General features: G+C 42.5%; 1 pseudogene; it reads right to left on the reverse strand.

Moving 5' to 3' along the window:
• Positions 1-7,539: 7,539 nt before the first annotated feature.
• LOC100393970 (keratin, type II cytoskeletal 8 pseudogene) lies at positions 7,540-9,272 on the reverse strand (annotated as a pseudogene).
• Positions 9,273-9,512: the final 240 nt, after the last annotated feature.

Raw genomic sequence — 9,512 nt, forward strand, 5'->3', positions numbered from 1 at the left:
GAGTGTTGAATATTGGCCTCCACTCTCTTCTGGCTTGTAGTGTTTCTGCTGAGAGATCTGCTGTGAGTCTGATGGGCTTTCCTTTGTGGGTGACCCGACCTTTCTCTCTGGCTGCCCTTAGTATTCTCTCCTTTATTTCAACCCTGTTGAATCTGACGATTATGTGCCTTGCGGTTGCTCTTCTTGTGGAATATCTTTGTGGTGTTCTCTGTATTTCCTGCAATTGAGTGTTGGCCTGTCTTGCTAGGTGGGGGAAATTTTCCTGGATGATGTCCTGAAGAGTATTTTCCAGCTGGGATTCATTCTCTTCGTCCCCTTCTGGTACACCTATCAAATGTAGGTTAGGTCTCTTCACATAGTTCCACATTTCTTGGAGACTTTGTTCATTCCTTTTTGCGCTTTTTTCTCTAATCTTGGTTTCACGTTTAATTTCATTGAGTTGGTCTTCGACTTCAGATATTCTTTCTTCTGCTTGGTCAATTCGCCTATTGAAACTTGTGCATGCTTCGTGAAGTTCTCGTATTGTGTTTTTCAGCTCCTTTAATTCATTCATATTCCTCTCTAAGTTATCCATTCTTGTTATCATTTCCTCATATCTTTTTTTTAAGTTCCTTAGTTTCTTTGCATTGATTTAATGCATGTTCTTTTAGCTCACAAAAGTTTCTCATTATCCACCTTCTGAAGTCTAATTCCGTCATTTCATCACAGTCATTCTCCGTCCAGCTTTGTTCCTTTGCTGGTCAGGAGTTTTGGTCCCTTCTAGGAGGCGAGGTGTTCTGGTTTCGGGTGTTTTCCTCCTTTTTTCGCTGGTTTCTTCCCATCTTTATGGATTTGTCCGCTTGTCGTCTGCATAGTTGCTGACTTTTCGATTGGGTCTCTGAGTGGACACCCAGAATGTTGATGATGAATTATTTCTGTTGCTTGTTTTTTCTTCTACCATTCTAGCTGTATGACTGCTGAGACCCTGCTTGTCTGGGGTGCACCTCTAGCAGCTGTGGCCCAGCGAGGGATGCTACCAGTTTCTTTTTCTGCTATCTTTGTCCCAGGATGATGCCTGCCTAATGTCAGTCTTTTGGATATAGAGGGGTCAGGGAGCTGCTTGAGGAGACAGTTTGTACTTTATAGGAGCTCAATTGCTGAGCTGTGAGCTCTGTTGTTCATTCCGGGCTGTTAGGCTGCTACGATTGATTCTGCTGCAACAGAGCTCATTAAAAATCCCTTTTTTTTCTCAAATGCTCTGTGTTGAGGGGTTTGGGCTTTATTTTCGGATGTCCGTTGAGGTCCTGCCCAGCTAGGACGCAGACTAGCCACTGTTTGCCTGCCGAGGCTCTGCCCTCCTGTTGTGAGGCTCGCCCTGGCTCTGCTGTTCTGCTGTGTTCTCCGCCATGCCCTGCGGCAGAGTCTCTCTGTTGTAGCAGGTTGCCTCGGCAACGGCAGGCTGCGTCAGCTGTGGGCATGTATCTCAGTAGGGATGGGTTGCCTCGGCAACGGCAGGCTGCGTCAGCAGTGGGCGTGTATCTCAGTAGGGACGGGTTGCCTCGGCAACAGCTGGCTGCGTCAGCAATGGGCGTGTATCTCAGTTGGGGCGGGTTGCCTCGGTAATGGTGGATGCCCCTCCCCCACAGAGCGTCTCGGGCCGTCTGCACGGGGCTTGTTTGAAATCGTGGTTTTGTTCGTCCCACTAGGCCACCCCTAACGCTCTGTCCCTGCAATCCCCTGGGCTGGCCCGCTGTCCAAGTCTAGCTCAGTCTCAAGTCCAGCCCTCTCACGTCTCTGGTTGCTGGTTCAACAGGGCACCCGGACAAGCGCGCCCTGTGGGGAGCGCTGGGCAGGGCCGGCCGCCACCACCCCGGCTGCCGGCTTCGCCAGGCAGAGGTTCTGCCTGGCATCCCGCGTCTCCTCTTCACTTGGGAATTTCCCTGTACCGTGTGCAACAAAGATCAGTCTGGAAATGCAGCTCCGACTCACCTATCCACAGACTCAATGCGAGCTCCAATCCTGGGTTGTTCTCACAGCGCCATCTTGAGTACTCCTCCCCCAGTGTTATTTAAACTATTGCAGACCTCAGAAATAGGCTGACTGAAAGTTCTCCAATAATTTTATGTAAACAACTTTACCTTAATAGCAAAACTTGATCAGTATAATACAAAAATACCACCCCCAAAGTGATAACACTTATGAATATGGATGCAAAAATTCTAGCTTAAATAGGTAAATTCAATTTAGCTGTGTATCAAAGTAATATACCTTCTTACTAATTAGGCTGGATTCCATAATAAAATATAGTTGAATATTAGGAAATCTATTAACATAATCACATTATAGACTAGATGTTAAGTTACATGCAGGTAAGAATTTTGCATGCTTTTTTCTTCACTGCTGTATCCCCAGTCCACATGTAGTGTCTGTTCAGTAGGTACTTGTTAAATAGATAAGTCATGTTAATTAAATCAATGAGGAAAAATTATATGATTATGTCCAGTGACTGCTGTAAATGGCTATAAATATTAAGACAAGCCCTCAAAAAAAGAAAATTGATTTGTTGTATTTGCTGATATTCATGGTGTAAATATTTCCACCATAACCATTTAAAAACAGTTCAACCAATTGGCCAATATGATGCCGCTGAATGGAACTGGGAAGAGGGTGAGCTGGCTCCGACACACCACTGACATATAGACAGATGCTGAAATGGCATTTGACAAATTAGCTACTGTATTAATCTGGGTTCTCTAGAAGGACAGACTAATAGGATAGATATCTATATAAAGGGGAGTTTATTAAGTATTAACTCCCACAATCACAAGGTCCCACAATAGACCACTTGTAAGCTGAGGAGCAAAGAGAGCCAGTCTGAGCCCCAAAACTGAAGAGTCTGATGTTCAAGGGCAGGAAGCATCCAGCATGGGAGAAATATGTAGGCTGGGAGAAAGCATGGGAGAAAGATATAGGCCAGTCTAGTAGCTTTTTCATGTTTTCTTGCCAGCTTTTACATCCTGGCTGAGCTGGCAGCTGATTAATGGTGCCCACTCAGATTAAGGGTGGGTCTGCCTTTCCAAGCCCACTAACTCATCTGTTAATCTCCTTTGCCAATACTCTCACAGACATACCCAGGTTCAATACTTGCATCCTTCAATCCAGTCAGGTTGACACTTAGTATGAACTATCACAGCAGCTATTTTTACATAACTAATGGAGGGTTATTACTTAAATATGATGAATTATATTTGCTAAAACCCACTTAAATACAACTTTAACTATGGAACCACTAAAGCCATTTCAGTTAAAATCAAGAACTAAGTAGGGGCTGTTGCTATGAGCAACATTAAACAGTGTTTTATAGAGGCACTAAACAACTAGAGATGGAAATGACAAAAGTAGTTCATATTTTAGTGGAAGCCCTAGCCAGAGCAATTGGGCGAGAGAAAGAAATAAAGATATCCCAATTGAAAAAAAAATCAAAGTATTATTCACAGATGACATAATATCAGATTTAGGAAAATCTGAAGACCCTACCACTAAAAAGCTGTTACAGTTGATAAACCAATTCAGTAAAGTTTTAGGATGCAAAATTAATACACAGTAGGATTTATATATTTAAACAGCAAACAATCTTTAAAAAAATCAAGAAAGCAATCCCATTTACAATAGTTACAAAAAATTTAAGATACCTAAGGAAAACTTTAACCTGGGAGGTAATAATATACAGATAAAAGAAACTGAAAGGATACACACCAAAAACTGGAAGGACATCCAGGCTCCTGGATTGGAAGAATTAATATTGTTAAAATGTCAAAACTATTCAAAGCAATCTTTATAATCAGTGCAATTCCTATTGAAATACAAATGACATTCCTCACAGAATTGGAAAAAAGTAATCCTAAAATTTGTATGGAGCACAAAAAAGCATGAATAGCCAAAGCAACTCTAAACAAAATGAACAAAACTAAAGGCATTACACTATCCAACTTCAAAATATACTACAAAGCCATAGTAACCAAAACAGCATGGAACTGAAATAAAAACAGAAATATAGACTAATAGAAGAGAATAGTGATCCCCAAAATAAATTAATGTCTTGACTGCCAATGATTTTTGACAATGATGTCAAGAACACACATTAGGAAAAGGATGGTCTCTTTAATAAATAGTGCTGGGAAAACTAGACAACCATGTGCAAAATAATGATACCAGATCCCTATAAAAAATAAAATGGGTTAAAGACTTAAATCTAAGACATGAAACTATGAAACTACTAGAACAAAACACTGGGGCTGGGCACAGTAGCTCATGCCTGTAATCCAAACACTTAGGAAGGGTGAGGTGGGTGGATCACTTGAAGCTGGTCTGAGACCAGCCTGGCCAACATTGTGAAACCCCGTCTCTACTCAAAATACAAAAATTAGACAGGTGTGGTGGCATGCACCTGTAATTCCAGCTACCTGGAAGGCCAAGGCATGAGAATCACTTGAACCTGGGAGGCGGAGGTTGCAGTGAGCTGAAATTGCCTCCCCAGCAATTTAAAAAGTCAATTAAAACCTCTTTTTCTTCTCAGTCTCACGTATGTCTTTATCGGCAACATGAAAACTGACTAAAACAGTAAATTTGACTTTGTTGAGAATTGTTTTGTGGCTTAACATATGGGCTATCTTAGAGAATGTTCCATGTACTGATAAGAAAAATGTGTTTTTCAGCAGTTTGATGAAATGTCATATAACTCTGATGTTTCTTTGTTAATTTTCTGGCTGAATGATCTATCCATTATGGAGAATGAAGTACTGAAGTCCCCTATTATTATTGTGTTGCAGTCTATCTCTCCCTTGGATCTATTAATGTTTGCTTCATATATTTGTGTACTCTGGTGTTGGGTGCATACATATTAACAATTGTTATATCTTTTGGTGAATTGACTTCTTTATTATTATATAGTATTGCATTTGCTAATGCTCATGGTGTAAAAGTTCCATTATACAGTAACTATCTTTGACTCTTTTGACAGTCTTTGAGTTGAAGTCCATTTTATTTTATTTTTACCCTTGCTCTTTTTTGGGTTCAATTTGCATGGAATATCTTTTTCCATTGCTCATATTTAGTCTATGTGTATCTTTTGAGGTGAAGTGAGTTTCTTGTAGGCAGCATATTAGTGGGTCTTATTATTATTTTTTAATTCATTCAGCCACTCTATGTATTTTAATTGGATAATTTAGTTTATTTACATTCAATGCTATTATTCATAGAGAAGAAGTTATTGTCATTTTGTTACTTATTTTTGATTGTTTTGTAACCCTTCCTTTCTTACTTTCTTTAAGTGATTTTTCTCTGATAGTATGTTTTAATTCATTGCCTTTTATTTTTAGTTTATTTATTATAGGTTTTTGCTTTGTGGTTATCATAAGGCTTAAAGAATTTTATAGATATAACAAGTTACTTTAAACACATGATAACTTTGACCACAAGAAAGAAATAAAACCAACAAACAAAGGAAAAACTAAAAAAACTCTACAATTTAACTCTGTTCTCTTCACATTTTGATTTTTGGTTGTCTAAATTATCATCTGTTTATATTGTCTATCTCTTAACAAGTTGCTATAGTTGTTACCATTTTTGGTAAAGTTGTCTTTTAGTTTTCATACTAGAGATATGAGTGGATTACACACATAATTACTGTATTAGATTATTCTAAATTTGTCTGTATACTTTTACTAGAGAGTTCAACATTTTCAAATGTTTTTTTTTTTTTTGCACATTAGCATTCTTAGTTTTTCAGATTGAGAAATTCTCTTCAGCATTTCTTGTAAGATGAATTTACTGGTGATGAATTATCTCAAATATAATTTGGGAAAGAGTTTTATCTCTTCTTCATTTTGAAGAAAAACTTTTTTTCTGGGAATAGTATTCTCTGTTGGCATTTTTTTTCCCTTCAGTATTTTGAATATGCCATTCTACTTTTTCTGGGTCTACATGACAAGTGTGTTGCCAGATAAATCAGAACTCCTTTACATGCTATTTGCTTCTTTTCTCTTGCTGCTTTTAGTATTCTCTCTTTGTCCTTGACCTTTGAGAGTTTGATTATCATATACCTTGGTGTGGTCTTACTTTGATGAATCTGTATTGTAATCTGTGACCTTCCCAATACATTTTGGCTGTGTCCCCACCCAAATGTCATCTTGAATTGTAGCTCCCACAATTACCAAGTGTTGTAGGAGGGACCTAGTGGGAGATAGTTGAATCATGAGGGCATGTCTTTCTCATGCTGTTCTCATGATAGTAAATAAGTCTCATGAGATTGGGTAGTTTTATAAAGGTGAGCTTTCCTGCACAAGTTCTATTTTCTTGTCTGCCACCATGTGAGATACACCTTTCACCTTCTGCCATGATTGCGAGGGCTCCCAGCCCTGTGGAAATGTGAGTCAGTTAAACCTCTTTCTTTGTAAATTGCCCATTCTCAGGGATGTCTTTATCAGCAGTGTAAAAAGGGACTAATACACTTCCTTTACCTATTTTACATCTTTCCCTAGGTTTGAAAAGTTTTCTGTTATTATTTCTTTGAATAAGCTTTCTACACCTTGCTCTTTCTCAACTCTTTGAAGGCCTATCACTCTTAAATTGGCTCCTTTGAAGTTTTTCTCTAACTCCAGTAGTTATACTTCATATATTTTCACTCTTTTTTTTCCTCCTCTGACCATGTATTTACAAATAGGCTCTTAGAGCTCACTGATTTTTTCTTCTGCTTCATCTAGTCTGCTGTTGGGAGCTTCTAATTAATTTTTCAGTTCAGCGAAAACATTTCTTAGTTCCAGGATTTCTGTTTGACTTTTAAAAAATTATTTTAATCTATTTGCTAAATTTTTCTGATGAATTTATGAATTGATTTTTCTGTTATCTTGGAGTATTCTTAGACCTTCTATTTTGAATTCTTGAGTTGACAGCTCACATATCACCATTTTATTAGGGTCAGTCATTGACTCCTTGTTTTTCCCACTTTGGGATGTTATGGTTCCCTGTTTGCTGTTGTTCCTTGTGGTTGTATGCCTATGGCTTTGCATTGAAGAATCGGTTATTTATTCAGGCTTTACTCTCTGGCTTCTTTGGTCTTCCTAAGGTATGTTTGCTTGATACCCGTTGCAGTTCCCTATTGAGGCCATTTTTGTCGTTGATCACTGCCTCCTTTTCATCACTAGATGGTGCCTTAAGCCCAGCTTTGCTCAGCTTTTGCAAAGATTTGGAGCACTGTCTGTCTCAAATGGGAGAGGAGGTCTTAAAGGAGACACCCCAACTATATTGAAAATCTGGGTCGGACTTCATGCTTAGAAGACCTATGGACCTGCTTCCTACAGCATGGTGCTGCTGAATAGCCACTCTGATTTTCCATTGCCATAGCTGAGAAAAGAGTAGAATTTAACATGCTGGGGTCTGTCTCTCCACTTTGTCTTTGGCTACCTTCAGGGGTTTTTATTTTTTTTTTCTTATTTTTTTTTTTTTGTCCGAGCTAGCTGAGATTTTATTTTGGACCAAAAAAAAAAAAAGGCAATTGAATTGTTTTGCAACTGGAGGCATGGGCAAGGGGGGTCCCCAGGCAGTAAACTCCCCGCCGGTGGGCTGAGGGCTAGGGCTGAGCACTAGGGCTGAGCGTCAGGTGGGTCTCCTGTTCCCTGCGCTCCCCTGCACAGCAACCTCCCTCCTGGGCTCTGGGGCAGCCTCAGGAGGGGCAGGCTGGGAGGGGCAGGCTGGGAGGGGCTGTTGCAGCTGTTCACTTGGGCAGGATGTCAGAGGACTCAGACACCAGCCTCCCATCGCGGGTCTCAATCTTCTTCACAACCACAGCCTTGGTGGAGCTGGTGAGGCTGATGGAGCTGGAGCCCGAGACAGAGCCAAAGCTGGAGCCCAGGCCATATCTGAGGCCGGGGCTTGTGAGGCCCCCATAGGCAGAGCTCAGACCACCTGCATAGCCGCTGGTGGTCTTCGTGTGGATACTCATGTTCTGCATCCCGGACTCCAGCCGGCTCTCCTCGCCCTCCAGTAGCTTGCGGTAGGTGGCGATCTCGATGTCCAGGGCCAGTTTGACATTCATCAGCTCCTGGTACTCACGCAGCTGCTTTGCCATGTCCTGCTTGGCCCGCTGCAGGGCGGCCTCCAGCTCCTTCTGCTTGTCATGAGCATCCTTGAGTGCCCGCTTCCCGCGATCCTCGGCATCTCTAATGGCAGCCTCCAGGGAAGCCCTCTGGCCTTTGAGGCCCTCGATCTCAGCCTGGAGCCGGCTGATGTTCCGGTTCATCTCAGAGATCTCAGTCTTCGTACGCCGCAGGTCATCCCCGTGCTTCCCAGCCAGCATCTGCAACTCCTCATACTTGATCTGGTATATGCTCTCCACCTCAGCCCGGCTGCGGTTGGCGATCTCCTCGTACTGCGCCTTGACCTCGGCAATGATGCCATCCATGTCCAGAGAGCGGCTGTTGTCCATGGACAGCAACACAGACATGTCGGAGATCTGGGACTGCAGCTCCCGGATCTCCTCTTCATACAGCTGCCTGAGGAAGTTGATCTCGTCAGTCAGTCCTTCCAGGCGAGACTCCAGCTCTACCTCGTTCATGTAAGCTTCATCCACATCCTTCTTGATGAGGACAAATTCATTCTCCATCTCTGTACGCTTATTGATCTCTTCCTCATACTTGTTCTTGAAGTCCTCCACCAGCCCCTGCATGTTGCCAAGCTCCGCCTCCAGCTTCAGCTTCTCCTGGCCCAGAGTCTCCAGCTGCCGCCTCAGGTTGTTGATGTAGCTCTCAAACATGTTGTCCATGTTGCTCATAGCCGTTTTCTGCTGCTGCAGGAGGCTCCACTTGGTCTCCACAATCTTGTTCTGCTGCTCCAGGAACCGCACCTTGTCGATGAAGGAAGCAAACTTGTTGTTGAGGGTCTTGATCTGCTCCTTCTCCTGGGTACGCACGGCCTGGATGTTGGGGTCCACATCCACCTTAATGGAGTTCAGCAGGCTCTGGTTGATGGTGATGGCGGTGATGCCTCCCATGCCTATGCCGCTGGCCCCAAAATAGCCTGCACCCAGGCCACTCCAGAAGCCACTACTGCTCACTCGTGAGAAGCTCAAGCGGGCACTGGGCCCACTCGTTAAGGAGCGGCTGCTGAAGGCCCCGGGGCCAGAGGTGGACACCTTGTAGGACTTATGGGTCACCCTGGTGGACATGGTGGAGGCAGGAGTGGAGGCAGGCGGGCTGAACTAGGGAGAGATTCCAGAAGGAGCAGAGAAGCTGCTTCTTCAGGGGTTTTTATTTTTACAGGCACTCACAGTGCTTCCTGTTGGTTGAGGTAGAAAAGGATTCCCTGTAAAAGAACTCAAGATGGTGAGAAAACTGGCTGTCTGCCTTGATCTCACTTTGTCATGTGAGTATATGGAGATTCTTCCATTTTCAATGCTGTTACCATCTGCTTAGAGTTTTTTATTTTTCTGTGGCCCCAGAAATTTCTCAGCCTCAGCTTTGAGTCCTGGGGTATTGCTA

This window comes from Callithrix jacchus, chromosome 3 (assembly GCF_049354715.1).
Source record: "Callithrix jacchus isolate 240 chromosome 3, calJac240_pri, whole genome shotgun sequence".
In the NCBI taxonomy this organism is placed as follows: Eukaryota; Metazoa; Chordata; class Mammalia; order Primates; family Cebidae; genus Callithrix; species Callithrix jacchus.